This window comes from Choloepus didactylus, chromosome 2, assembly GCF_015220235.1.
Source record: "Choloepus didactylus isolate mChoDid1 chromosome 2, mChoDid1.pri, whole genome shotgun sequence".
NCBI classification, from domain to species: domain Eukaryota; kingdom Metazoa; phylum Chordata; class Mammalia; order Pilosa; family Megalonychidae; genus Choloepus; species Choloepus didactylus.
In genome coordinates this window covers 183,130,445-183,145,868 of record NC_051308.1, presented here as the reverse complement: position 1 = coordinate 183,145,868, position 15,424 = coordinate 183,130,445, and the positions used below count along the sequence as shown (strand labels likewise).

General features: G+C 38.2%; 1 protein-coding gene and 1 pseudogene across 4 annotated transcripts in view; both read left to right on the top strand.

Moving 5' to 3' along the window:
• ATG4C (autophagy related 4C cysteine peptidase) overlaps window positions 1-15,424 on the top strand; it is a 178,098-nt gene that overhangs the window by 33,043 nt on the left and 129,631 nt on the right. The window lies entirely within an intron of this gene.
• Window positions 93-13,274, top strand: LOC119528177 (annotated as a pseudogene).

Here is a 15,424-nt window from a genome sequence, read left to right as displayed (position 1 = left end):
TCCACCTTCATTCTTTTGCGTATGGATATCCAGTTTTCCCAGCACCTTTTGCTGAATAGATTATTCTTTCCCAATTGATGGTCTTGGAACCCTTCTCAAAAATCAGTTGGGAAGGTGGCTGGAGGAGGAGGCAGCTATGGAGGAGATCGGGGTGACTGCTTAGAGAAACTTCTGTAAGGCCCCCAGCATCTGATGAAATTAATGAATATGCTAATCAGCCATGTCTTGCACACTGGGAATTGGTGGGGACCCCACCCAGCGTGCCCAGGGGTTCTCTTCCAATATACAGAAGATCACACAGTGTTCTGTGGAAATACAAAGAACTCTGAATCAACTTGGAACACCTCAGATTTCTCCTGAATTGAGGCAACAGCTGTGCAACAGAAGCCGCAGTATACTAACCAATTTGCCAAAGGAACAGATAAATATATTTAAGAGTTTGGATCTCTTCCCACCCCCAGTGAACAGCAGCAAAGGAAAATACAGAAGCTTTGCTTATTGGACTGAATTTATAACTTCAGAAGGTCCAGAAGCAGGCTGTTGAGAGAGAGAAGGAGTTTGTTGCTTGAGTAAGAGCTAGCTCCAGAGTATCTGGTGATTTTCCTGAGGACAGTTAAAAAGCAGGGAGTCTTGTAGCCCAAGAAAGCCAAACTCAATCTCAAGTATGGGTGTAGGATGAAGAAATTATAGAGGAAGCCCTCCACCTCTTTCACAAGAGAGCATCTCTTAGGCAACTAGAAGCTGATATTATGGATATTAATGAAATATTTAAAGATTTGGGAATGATGATTCATGAACAAGATGTGATGATAGCATAGAAGCCAATGTAGAAAACACTGAGGTACACGTTTAACAAGCAAACCACAAGCTGTCAAGGGCACAGGTACTAGTGCTGTGAATGTGAAGGTTGATTTCTGAATTCTTGATTCCACTAGTCTGTATGTCTGTCCTTGTGCTGGTGCAGTGCTGTTTTGATTACTGTGGCTGTATGGTAAGTTTTAAGATTCGGAAGTGTAAGTCTTCCAACATTGTTCTATTACAAGCTGGCTATGATTTGAGGTACCTTTCCTTTCCATGTAACTTTGATGGTCAGCTTTTACATTTCTGTAAGAAAGGGTGCTGAAATTTTGACTGGGATTACATTGAATCTGTGAATCCCTTTGGATGGGATTGACATCTTAATCAATATTTAGTCTTCCAATCCATGAACACAGAATGGCCTTCCGTTTATTTAGGTTGTCTTTGATTTCTTTTGGCAATGTTTTGTAGTTTCCTTTGTACAAGTCCTTTACATCTTGGTTAGAATTATTCCTAGATATTTAATTCTTTATTTGCTACTGTAAATGGATTTTTTTTCTTGATTTCCTTTTCCGATTGCTCATTACTAGTATATGGAACACTATTGGTTTTTGCATGTTGATCTTGTACCCCAACACTTTGCAGAATTTGCTTATTAGTTCTAGTAGCTTTGTTGTGGATTTTTGAGGATTTTCCGTTTATGGGATCATGTCATCTGCAAATAGGGAAAGTTTCACTTCTTCCTTTCCAATTTGTATGCCTTTCATTTTTTGTCTTGTGTAATTGCTCTGAACTGAACTTCCAGTACAATGTTGAATAACAGTGGTGACTAGTCATCCTTTTCTTGTTCCTGATCTTTCTTGATGTTAGCAGTGGGGTTTTCATATATGCCCTTTTATCATGTTGAGAAAGTTTCTATTCCTAGTTTTCGAAGTGTTTTTTTTTTTTTTAATCAAGAATGAGATTTGGATTTTGTTAAATGCGTTTTCTGCATCTGTTGAGATGAGCATGTGTTTTTTTTTCCTTCCTTCTCTTATGTGGTGTGTTATATTAATTCATTTTCTTATGTTGACTTTCATACCTAGGATAAATCCAAGTAGATCATGGCATCTCATTCTTCTAATGCACTGTTGGATTTTGTTTGCTAGTATTGTGTTGAGATTTTTGTGTCTATATTCATAAAGGATAGTAGTCTGTAATTTTCTTTTCTTGTGGTATCTTTACCTGGCTCTGGTATTAGGGTAGTTTTGGCCTACTGTTGGTGTCAGTAGTTTGTGGGTTTCTAGAAATTTTTCTGTTTCCTCTAGGTTATCTAATTTGTTGGTGTAAAGTTGTCATAGTGTTCTTTTATAGTCCATTTTATTTCAGTGAGGTTGGTAGTAATACTCCCCTTTTCATTTCTGGTTTGTATGATTTCAATATTTTTTAATTTATTAAGACTTGTTTGTGACTAACATATGGTCTATCCTGGAGAATGATCCATGTGCACTAGAAAAGAATGTGTATACTGCTGCTGTTGGGTGAAGTGTTCTATATATGTTTTTTAGGTTAGTTGGTTTAGAGTATCATTCAGGTCTTCTATTTCCTTATTGATCTTATGTCTAGATGTTGTATCCATTATTGAAAGTGGTGTATTAAAGTTTCCTACTATTAATGTGGAACTATTTCTCCCTTCTAATCTGTGAATATTTGTTTCATTTATTATGGGCTCTACAGTTAGGTGCGTATGTATTTGTAATTGTTATATATTTTTGTTGAATTGACCCCTTTATCAGTATAAAATGACCTTCTTTATACCTTGTAACAAGTTTTTGACTTAAAGTCTATTTTATCTGATATTAGTATAGCTACCCTAGCTTTCTTTTGGTTACTACTTGCATTGTATACTTTTCCCCGTCCTTTCACTTTCAATGTACTTATGTTTTTGAATTTAAGGTGAGTCTCTTGTAACAACATATAGTTAGGTGATGCTTTTTTTATTTATTCTGCCAATCTCTGCCTTTTGACTGGAGACTTTAATCCATTTAAAACCTTTAAAGTAACTACTGACAGTGCACGACATTCTTCTGCCATTTTGCCTCTTTTGTCTTGTGACTCTTAAACCTTTTTTTGACCCTCAATTCTTCCATTACTGCCTATTTTCAAATTTATTTGATTTTTTTGTATTGCACCGTTTTGAGTCACTTCTCATTGCTTTTGAATATACTTTTTATATATTTTTGTTTTAGTTACCATTGGGTTAAAACTAAATGTCTATAACAATCATTTGATTCGATAACAGCTTAACTTCTATAGCCTATACATACTATGTTTTTATATCTCTCTGCACTCCCTTCTTTTTTTTGTTCTTGTTACAGATATTAGATTTGTACATTGTTTGTCCAGAACCACTGATTTATCATTACTTTCATGCATTTGTATTTAGCACTTTTAAAGACATACCAAAAAATACAGTTTATCAGTTATGATATTTATAATTACTCATATGGTTATGTTTACTGGAAATCTTTATTTCTTTCTGTCGCTTTGATCCACTGTCTAGTGTCCTTTCTTTTCTGTCTAAAACATTGCTTGTAGGGTAGGTCTAGTGTAATAAACTGCCTCAGCTTTTGTTTTTCTGGAAATGTCTTAATCTCTCCCTCATTTTGAAAGAAAGTCTTGCTGGATGTAAAATTCTTGTTTGGCAATTGTTTTTTCCCAATATTTTAAATATTTCATCCCATTGCTTTCTTTCCTCCATTATTTCTGATGAATAATTGGCATTTCATCTTTTTTTATTTTATTAAAAAAATTTATTACAGAAATTGTGGGTTTACAGAAAAATCATGCATAAAATACAGGATTCCCATATACCTCCCTACCACCAATACTTGCATTGGCAAGGAAAATTTGTTACAAATGATGATAGCACTTTTTTTTTGTAATTTTATTTTTTTTAACTGTAGTTACATTTGTTGCAATTGATGAAAGATTATTAAAATAGTACTATTAACCATTGTCCATAGTTTACATAGGAGAATTTTTTCCTGTATTCTCAACTTATTATTATTATTATTTTCATGCTTGTTTTTATTTTATTATTCATCTACCCATATAGAGGATAAAGGGGGTGTCAGTCACAAGGTTTTTACAATCTCCTGGTCGCAAGATGAAACCTATATAGTTATACAGTCATTATCAAAGATCAGGGCTACTGGATTGCAGTTCAACAATTTGAGTTATTTCCTTTTGGCTATTCTAATACACTAAGAAATAAAAAGAAATATCTATATAAGAAGTTAGTAGTCATAATTATTTGTTAAATCCTAACTTCTCCGTTATAACTCCTCCCTCCCATTTGATCATTCTCTCAATTCACAGGGATATCTGGGCAATGACCATTCTAACTTCTTTGGCTGAAAAGGGGTGTCAGCATTATGCGGTAGAGGAATGAAACTGGTTGATGTTCTTGGGGAGACTGTTATCTCTGGGTTTCAGGGCTTATCTAGCAAGGAGCCATCTGGAGGCTTTAAGTTTCTGAAAAAATAAACCTATGGGTAACACTTTATTTATAGAGTCTTGGATAGAGCCCAGGGTATTCTTCGGGGTTTTCAGGAATACTTTTGGTTGGGGCTTGGCATACTGTGGCAATTTGCAATATATGGCTAAAGCTTGCAAAAAGTAACCTCCAGAATGACCTCTTGACTCTATTTGAAATCTCTTTGCCTCCGAAACTTTATTTTGTTACATTTCTATTCCTCCTTTTGGGCAAGAAGTCATTTTCAATCCCACAATGCCAGGGCCAGGCTCATCCCTGGGAGTTATGGGCCATGTTGCTAGGGAAACTTAAGCCTCTGGGAGTCATGTCCCATGGAGGGGTGAGAGGCATTTAATCTTATCAGAATTTTCTTGTACATAAATTGTTGCTTTTCTCTTGAAGCTTTCAGAACTTTCTCCTTGTATTTGGCATTGGGCAGTTTGATTACCATGCCTTTGGGCATAGTTTATCCTCTTTGGGCTTCTGGAATGTGCATATTCATGTCTTCTGTTAAATTTGAGAAGTCTTCTGCCATTGTATCTTTGAATATTTCTTCTACCCTTTTCTCTCTTTCTTCTCCTTCTCGAACTCCCATAATGCATATATTGGTACACCTGATGGTGTCACACAGGTCTCTTAGGCTCTGTTCATGCTTTTCTTTTTTTTTTTTTTTTTGGGTAATATTTTCAATTTTAATTGGAATTCTTATTGTTCACAACATATGTTCTTCCAAACATTGAAGCTATGCATTGCATCTCCCATTTTAGAGACTGTAGTTTACTTATTAGATTAGACCTATTTAAAATTCACCTTAATAAGATTTTTTTTTTTAATCATCATTTTATTGAGATATATTCACATACCACGCAGTCATACAAAACAAATTGTACTTTCGATTGTTTACAGTACCATTACATAGTTGTACATTCATCACCTAAATCAATCCCTGACACCTTCATTAGCACACACACAAAAATAACAAGAATAATAATCAGAGTGAAAAAGAGCAATTGAAGTAAAAAAGAACACTGGGTACCTTTGTCTGTTTGTTTCCTTCCCCTACTTTTCTACACATCCATCCATAAACTAGACAAAGTGGAGTTTGGTCCTTTTGGCTTTCCCAATCCCATTGTCACCCCTCATAAGCTACATTTTTATACAACTGTCTTCGAGATTCATGGGTTCTGGGTTGTAGTTTGATAGTTTCAGGTATCCACCACCAGCCACCCCAATTCTTTAGAACCTAAAAAGGGTTGTCTAAAGTGTGCGTAAGAGTGCCCACCAGAGTGATCTCTCGGCTCGTTTTGGAATCTCTCTGCCACTGAAGCTTATTTCATTTCCTTTCACATCCCCCTTTTGGTCAAGAAGATGTTCTCCGTCCCACGATGCCGGGTCTACATTCCTCCCCGGGAGTCATATTCCACGTTGCCAGGGAGATTCACTCCCCTGGGTGTCTGATCCCACGTAGGGGGGAGGGCAGTGATGTCACCTTTCAAGTTGGCTTAGCCAGAGAGAGAGGGCCACATCTGAGCAACAAAGAGGCATTCAGGAGGAGACTCTTAGGCACAAATATAGGGAGGCCTAGCCTCTCCTTTGCAGCAGCCGTCTTCCCAAGGGTAAAACTTATGGTAGAGGGCTCAACCCATCAAACCACCAGTCCCCTATGTCTGTGGTCATGTTAGCAACCATGGAGGTGGGGTAGGCGAATACCCCTGCATTCTCCACAGGCTCCTCAAGGGGGCACTACATCTTTTTTTTTTCCTTGTTTTTCTTTTTTTTTTTTTTTTTTAACTTTCCCTTCTTTTTTTAAATCAACTGTATGAAAAAAAAGTTAAAAAGAAAACAAACATACAATAAAAGAACATTTCAAAGAGACCATAACAAGGGAGTAAGAAAAAGACAACTAACCTAAGATAACTGCTTAACTTCCAACATGTTCCTACTTTACCCCAAGAAAGTTACATAATATAGCAACATTTCTGTGAACTTGTTCCTACTATATCCATCAGAAATTAACAGACCATAGTCATTTCTGGGCATCCCCAGAACGTTAAATAGCTTATCTGTTCTTCTTGGATTATTGTTCCCCCTTCCTTAATTGCTCTCTACTGCTAGTTCCCCTACATTCTACATTATAAACCATTTGTTTTACATTTTTCAAAGTTCACATTAGTGGTAGCATATAATATTTCTCTTTTTGTGCCTGGCTTATTTCGCTCAGCATTATGTCCTCAAGGTTCATCCATGTTGTCATATGTTTCACCAGATCGTTCCTTCTTACTGCCGCGTAGTATTCCATCGTGTGTATATACCACATTTTATTTATCCACTCATCTGTTGAAGGACAATTGGGTTGTTTCCATCTCTTGGCAATTGTGAATAATGCTGCTATGAACATTGGCGTGCAGATATCTGTTCGTGTCACTGCTTTCCGATCTTCCGGGTATATACCGAGAAGTGCAATCGCTGGATCGAATGGTAGCTCTATATCTAGTTTTCTAAGGAACTGCCAGACTGACTTCCAGAGTGGCTGAACCATTATACAGTCCCACCAATAATGAATAAGAGTTCCAATTTCTCCACATCCCCTCCAGCATTTGTAGTTTCCTGTTTGTTTAATGGCAGCCATTCTAACCGGTGTTAGATGGTATCTCATTGTGGTCTTAATTTGCATCTCTCTAATAGCTAGTGAAGCTGAACATTTTTTCATGTGTTTCTTGGCCATTTGTATTTCCTCTTCAGAGAACTGTCTTTTCATATCTTTTGCCCATTTTATAATTGGGCTGTCTGTACTATTGTCATTGAGTTGTAGGATTTCTTTGTATATGCAAGATATCAGTCTTTTGTCAGATACATGGTTTCCAAAAATTTTTTCCCATTGAGTTGGCTGCCTCTTTACCTTTTTGAGAAATTCCTTTGAGGTGCAGAAACTTCTAAGCTTGAGGAGTTCCTATTTATCTATTTTCTCTTTTGTTGCTTGTGCTTTTGGTGTAAAGTCTAGGAAGTGGCCGCCTAATACAAGGTCTTGAAGATGTTTTCCTACATTATCTTCTAGGAGTTTTATGGTATTTTCTTTTATATTGAGATCTTTGGTCCATTTTGAGTTAATTTTTGTGTAGGGGGTGAGGTAGGGGTCCTCTTTCATTCTTTTGGATATGGATATCCAACTCTCCCAGCCCCATTTGTTGAAAAGACCATTATGGCTCAGTTCGGTGACTTTGGGGGCCTTATCAAAGATCAGTCGGCCATAGATCTGAGGGTCTATCTCTGAATTCTCAATTCGATTCCATTGATCTATATGTCTGTCTTTGTGCCAGTACCATGCTGTTTTGGCAACTGTGGCTTTATAATAAGCTTCAAAGTCAGGGAGTGTAAGTCCTCCCACTTCGTTTTTCTTTTTTAGGGTGTCTTTAGCAATTCGAGGCATCTTCCCTTTCCAAATCAATTTGATAACTAGCTTTTCCAAGTCTGCAAAGTAGGTTGTTGGAATTTTGATTGGGATTGCATTGAATCTGTAGATGAGTTTGGGTAGAATTGACATCTTAATGACATTTAGCCTTCCTATCCATGAACATGGAATATTTTTCCATCTTTTAAGGTCCCCTTCTATTTCTTTTAGTAGAGTTATGTAGTTTTCTTTGTATAGGTCTTTTACATCTTTGGTTAAGTTGATTCCTAGGTACTTGATTTTTTTAGTTGCTATTGAAAACGGTATCTTTTTCTTGAGTGTCTCTTCAGTTTGTTCATTTCTAGCATATAGAAACATTACTGACTTATGTGCATTAATCTTGTATCCCGCTACTTTGCTAAATTTGTTTATTAGCTCTAGTAGGTGTATCGTTGATTTCTCAGGGTTTTCTAGATATAAGATCATATCATCTGCAAACAATGACAGTTTTACTTCTTCTTTTCCAATTTGGATGCCTTTTATTTCTTTGTCTTGCCGGATTGCCCTGGCTAGCACTTCCAGCACAATGTTGAATAACAGTGGTGACAGCGGGCATCCTTGTCTTGTTCCTGATCTTAGAGGGAAGGCTTTCAGTCTCTCACCATTGAGTACTATGCTGGCTGTGGGTTTTTCATATATGCTCTTTATCATGTTGAGGAAGTTTCCTTCAATTCCTACCTTTTGAAGTGTTTTTATCAAAAAGGGATGTTGGATTTTGTCAAATGCTTTTTCAGCATCAATTGAGATGATCAATTGATTTTTCCCTTTTGACTTGTGAATGTGTTGTAATACATTCATTGATTTTCTTATGTTGAACCATCCTTGCATGCCTGGAATGAACCCCACTTGGTCATGGTGTATGATTTTTTTAATGTGTCTTTGGATTCGATTTGCAAGTATTTTGTTGAGGATTTTTGCATCTATATTCATTAGGGAGATTGGCCGGTAGTTTTCCTTTTTTGTAGCATCTTTGCCTGGTTTTGGTATTAGATTGATGTTAGCTTCATAAATGAGTTAGGTAGTGTTCCATTTTCTTCAATGTTTTGAAAGAGTTTGAGTAAGATTGGTGTCAGTTCTTTCTGGAAAGTTTGGTAGAATTCCCCTGTGAAGCCATCTGGCCCTGGGCATTTATTTGTGGGAAGATTTTTGATGACTGATTGGATCTCTTTGCTTGTGATGGGTTGGTTGAGGTCTTCTATTTCTTCTCTGGTCAGTCTAGGTTGTTCATATGTTTCCAGGAAATTGTCCATTTCTTCTACATTATCCAGTTTGTTGCCATACAGTTGTTCATAATATCCTCTTATAATTTTTTTAATTTCTTCAGGATCTGCAGTTATGTCACCTTTTTCATTCATTATTTGTTTATATGGGTCTTCTCTCTTTTTGATTTTGTCAGTCTAGCTAGGGGCTTGTCAATCTTGTTGATCTTCTCAAAGAACCAACTTTTGGTGATATTTATCCTGTCTATTGTTTTTTTGTTCTCTATGTCATTTATTTCTGCTTTAATCCTTGTTATTTCTTTTCTTCTACTTGGTTTAGGATTGGTTTGCTGTTCATTTTCTAGCTTCTTCAGTTGATCCATTAGTTCTTTGATTTTGGCTCTTTCTTCCTTTTTAATATATGCGTTTAGTGCTATAAATTTCCCCCTTAGCACTGCTTTTGCTGCATCCCATAGGTTTTGGTATGTTGTGTTCTCATTTTCATTCGTCTCTATATATTTAGCAATTTCTCTTGCTATTTCTTCTTTAACCCACTGATTGTTTAGGAGTGTGTTGTTTAACCTCCAGGTATTTGTGAATTTTCTAAGTCTCTGATGGTTATTGACTTCTAATTGTATTCCATTGTGGTCAGAGAATGTGCTTTGAATAATTTCAATCTTTTTAAATTTATTGAGGCTTGTTTTATGTCCCAGCATATGATCTATTCTGGAGAAAGTTCCGTGAGCACTAGAAAAGTATGTGTATCCTGGTGATTTGGGATGTAATGTCCTGTAGATGTCTGTTAAATCTAATTCATTTATCAGATTGTTTAGGTTTTCAATTTCCTTATTGGTCTTCTGTCTGGTTGATCTATCTATAGGAGAGAGTGATGTGTTGAAGTCTCCCACAATTATTGTGGAAACATCAATTGCTTCCTTTAGTTTTGCCAATGTTTCTCTCATGTATTTTGTGGCACCTTGATTGGGTGCATAGACATTTACGATTGTTATTTCTTCTTGCTGAATTGCCCCTTTTATTAGTATGTAGTGGCCTTCTTTGTCTCTCAAAACATCCCTGCATTTGAAGTCTATTTTATCTGAGATTAATATTGCTACACCTGCTTTCTTTTGGCTGTAGCTTGCATGAAATATTTTTTTCCATCCTTTCACTTTCAATTTCTTTGTGTCCCTGTGTCTAAGATGAGTCTCTTGTATGCAACATATTGATGGTTCATTTTTTTTGATCCATTCTGCGAATCTATATCTTTTAATTGGGGAGTTTAATCCATTTACATTCAACGTTAAAACCGTGAAGGCATTTCTTGAATCGGCCATCTTATCCTTTGGATTATGTTTGCCATATTTTTCCCTCTCTCTATTAATATCCTTTATTGTACCCATACCGAATCTCTTTAGTACTGAACCTTTCTCCAGGTCTCTCTGTCCTGTCTTTGTTTCTCTGTCTGTAGGGCTCCCTTTAGTATCTCCAGTAGGGCAGGTCTCTTGTTAGCAAATTCTCTCAGCATTCTTTGTCTGTGAAAAATTTAAGCTCTCCTTCAAATTTGAGGGAGAGCTTTGCTGGATAAAGTATTCTTGGCTGGAAATTCCTCTCACTCAGAATTTTAAATATATCATGCCACTGTCTTCTCGCCTCCATGGTGGCTGCTGAGTAGTCACTACTTAGTCTTATGCTGTTTCCTTTGTATGTGGTGAATTGCTTTTCTCTTGCTGCTTTCAGAACTTGCTCCTTCTCTTCTATGTTTGACAGTGTGATCAGTATATGTCTTGGAGTGGGTTTTTTTGGATTTATTCTATTTGGAGTTCGCTGAGCATTTATGATTTGTGTATTTATGTTGTTTAGAAGATTTGGGAAGTTTTCCCCAACAATTTCTTTGAATACTCTTCCTAGACCTTTACCCTTTTCTTCCCCTTCTGGGACACCAATGAGTCTTATATTCGGACGTTTCATATTATCTGTCATATCCCTGAGGTCCATTTCGAGTTTTTCAATTTTTTTCCCCATTCTTTCTTTTATGCTTTCATTTTCCATTCTGTCATCTTCCAGGTCACTGATTCGTTGTTCAACTTCCTCTAGTCTTGTACTATGAGTGTCCAGAATCTTTTTAATTTGGTCAACAGTTTCTTTAATTTCCATAAGATCATCCATTTTTTTATTTAGTCTTGCAATGTCTTCTTTATGCTCTTCTAGGGTCTTCTTGATTTCCTTCATATCCCGTACTATGGTCTCATTGTTCATCTTTAGTTCTTTGAGTAGCTGCTCTAGGTGGTGTGTCTCTTCTGGTCTTTTGATTTGGGTGCTTGGGCTTGGGTTATCCATATCGTCTGGTTTTTTCATATGCTTTATAATTTTCTGTTGTTTTTGGCCTCGTGGCATTTGCTGAACTTGATAGGGTTCTTTTAGGGTTTGTAGACCAGTTGAAGTCCTTATCTCTAATTTATCAGATCTACAGCTTCGTGGAGTACACTTTCTCTAACTAACCAGCAGGTGGCGTCCACGAGCCACCTGTTCTCCACAAGCCAGTTCTCCCCTGCTTAGCCTTTTTGGTGAGTGGGGGAGTGAGTCTTGTGGGGCCCAATTGGTGTACCAAGCTTGCGTGTGTAGTTGGTGTTGCCTGCCCTGTATGTGGGGTGTGTTTCTGGGCAGTCGGGGAGGGGGGGTGGCCCTAACAATCAAATCTCCCTGTTGATCCTAGAGTTTTAACGCTGCTGCAATAGTCTAATCCTTCAGTTCAGTCCTGCCACAGTTTGTCTCTGCCACTGACCCACAAGTCTTTGGTATTGGCGTATGGCTCCTGAGACTTGCAAGTGGGCCCCTCTTCCAGGCTGTGCACCCCGGGTCCTCTGTTGAGGGATGACTGTGCTATGTCACAGGTGAGTGCCGTCCCCCCAGGGCAGTTCTGGGCTGCTGGGCTGTGTAGGGAGGCTCCCAGTCTGCTCAAATGATGGCTGAATGGGGCTTTGTTAATTCACACTGCTCCACCTTCCCAGCTCTGGGACAATCAGCTGAGGTTGCAGGGAAGGCTAATGTCCACGCCCAGTATTGTGGTGTGTGCCTGTTATTTGAAGCACTTCCGTCACACTGGGTTGTCTTGGGCAACTCTGGGCTATGGGGCTGGCGATGGACAGGAGTGTTTCCTGTCCACCAGGATGGTGGCTGTGAGCTGACACCCCCCTTTTCTTGGGAAGTTGTGGTGTTTAGTGAATTTTCCCAGCCACTGGATTATTGCCTTTTGTCTCAGAGCTCTCTTAGTTCTGCTCTTGACTTGACGTGCCCAAATTGCAATTCTTTGAATCTTTCTGTATTGGGCTTCTTAGAGTAATTTTTTTAGAAAAAGTAAAAAGGATTTAAAAAAAAAAAAAAAAAAAAAAAAAAAAGGGCCCTCCTCAGAGATCTAATGGGTTATTGAAATGCTAATAGACACAGCAACCAGGGCCATTAAGGAAAGGTCCACAGGGCAGAGAGATCAGCTTTTCTTTGGGATTTGCATATGCGCCTCAAGGCCTGAGCTCCGCCCTTCCCCTTTCTGTGTTCACCAGAACTCCAAAAATCCTCTGCTTTTATTTTGGAGTTTTTTGTGTTATTTTTATTTTTTTTTTTCTATGCCTGTCTCCTCTCTGCTGGGCTGGCAGCTCTCAGATTCTCCGGTGTCTGGTCTCAGTCTATCTATGGTTGGAATCTGGATCAGTAGAATGAGTTTCCGATAAGAGCAGCCACTGCAGTTCTCCCTTCTCCTTCCAGGAGCTGACAGCCCCTCCTCCCACGGGACCGAGCCTGGCAGGGAGGGGCGCGGGTCCCCTGGCCGCAAAAAGTTACAGATTTCGCTGATCTCAGCAGTTCGACATTTTCATGAGTGTTGTATGAAGTATGCCCAAAGACAGATTGCTCTGTGGTGTCCAGTCCACGCAGTTCCTGGCTTTTTACCCACTTTCCTGGAGGAGTAACTAAAACCTACAGCTCACCAGTCTCTCATGCTTTTCTATAATTTTTTTCTTTCTGCAGTTCAGCCTGAATAATTTCAGCTGTCTTGTTTAGAGATCATTGATTCTTCTGTCACCTCTAATTTGCTATTGAAATGGCTCTAGGCATTTCATTTCAGTTATTGTGGTCTTAAACTCCAGTATTTCTGTTTGGTTCCTATTGAGAATCTCGGAGAGATTTCCATATTGTTCATTCATTGTTTTTTTCATATTCCTTAGTTCTTTCTTCATATTTCCTTTAGTTCCTGGAGCGTTTTGAAGATCATTTAAAAATTTTTTCTCCACTAAATCCAAAGTTTGATCCTCTTCATTGATGGTTTCTATATTTTTATCTTGTTCTTTTGTATGAGCCATAGTTCCTGTTTCTTTGTCTAGTAATCTTTTGTTGCACACTGTACATTTTAATTGTTAAGTATTCACTCTGGGAGTTAGTCTCTTGCTGTCTATTCCTTAAATTTCTATCTAGATAGTGATATGTCAGAGATGTTTTTGGAATGCCAGAAGCTAACAAATCAAATAAACTTACACAAAAAGCACTTTTCACTGTCTTTGCAAAATGACTCTCCTTTGGCTAGTAGTCTCCTTCAGAGCTTTGCCCTCCTGTTAGGATATTAACTCAAGGCAAACAATAATGCAGGTTCCTCTCTGTCTTACCTGAGCCTGTGTGGAACTGTGGCATCTGCCTCCTTTCCTGGGTCTGTGTTTGCGCGAGGTCTTAGGAACTCTCTCATTTACAGTTCACAGGAGTTGGAGTGAATGGCCTGCTGTACTCCCTTTGAAATAGTCTTTCACCCCCTCTTCAGTGCTGTCATATATAACTTAATACAGGTAGTCCTTTATCCTTCAACTTAATTGTTTCTCATACTTTCCCAGCTGTCTGCAAGCTGCTTTTCTGCCCTCAGGACAAACTGGAAAGGTGAGCTCGAGACAAGTTCCATGGCTCAATTCCTCAGACTTCTACGTAATAGATTGGCATTGACATACATGCACCCCAGTACATGCACAGGGAACTCTCTGCTCCCTCTGAAACAGGGCCAGGGTTCCCCAGTGGGAGTACAAGCTGGCCCCACCCTACGTGGATGGTGATTTCAGGCCAGCAAGGGCACCAGGAGCCCCTTCTATGGCTTTTTTGTTTCTTTGTTTAAATTTTGGAATATAACACATATATATATAGAAGTGATGACTTTCCAAGTGCAATTTAACAAGTAGTTAGAGAGCAAATTTCAAAGAATGTGATGGGTTACGTTTTCACAGTTTTAGTTATTTCCCTATTGTGAAATATAACATATGCAAAAAGGTAATAACTTTCAAAGTATGATTTAACAAGTAGTTATATAGTTAATTTTCAAAAATGTTATGAGTTATAGCACCATAGTTTCAGTTATTTCCTTATTGTGAAATATAGCATATATACAAAAAAGTGATAACTTTCAAATTACAATTTAACAAGTAGCTGTAGAGCAAATTTCAAAGAATTTTATGGGTTACAGTTCCATCATTTGAATTCTTTCCTTTTAGCTATTCTAGTACCCTAGCAACTAAGAAAAAGAAAATTATATAGAGATTCAGTATTCATAATTCTTTGTTAAATTCTATCTTGTCTGTTGATACCCTTTCCTCTAGTTTAATTATATTCCCAGTCTTCAGGGATGTCTATGCGGTGACCACCCTAACTTGTTTATGTTGAAAAGGAGTATCGACATAATGGGGAAAAGGGACACATCTGGTTGATGTTCTTGAAGAGTCTGTTGCCTCTGGGATTTGGGACTTAGCTGTCATGGGAGCTCTCTGGAGGATTTAAGTTTCTGAAGAATAAACTTCGTGAGTGAAACTTTATAACTATAGAGTCTCAGATAGAGATCCGGGTATTCTTTAGGGTTTTCAGGACTACCATTGGCTTGGGCTTATCATACTGTGGCCATTTGGCATATCTAGCTGAAGCATGCATAGGAGTAACCTCCATGGCAGCCTCTTGACTCTATTTGAAATCTCTTAGCCACTGAAACCTTATTTTGTTGCCTTTCTTTTCCCCCTTTTGGTCAAAAAGGCATTCTCAACCTCTCGTTGCCAGGGTCAGGTTCATCCCCAGAATCTGTGTTCCACATTGCCAGGGAGACTCATTCACCTGGGGGGTGCTGTCCCACATTGGGGGGAGGGTGATGAATTTATTTGCAGAGTTGGGCTTAGAGAGAAAAAGTCCACATTTGAGCAATGAAAGAGGTTCTCTGGAGGTGACTCCTAGGCATAATTATAGGTGGGCTTAGCCTTCCCTTTACAATCATAAGTTTTACAAGAGTAAGCCTCAAGATCAAGGGCTTGACTTATGAAGTAGGGGGTTCCTAAGTTCATGTATCATGTGTTATGTCCAGGATCTCACATTATCATCACTTAGTTGTACAATCCTCATCACTCTCCATTTTAAACAATTCTCATGATCCAAAACACCCCATAGCTCTTTTCAGCC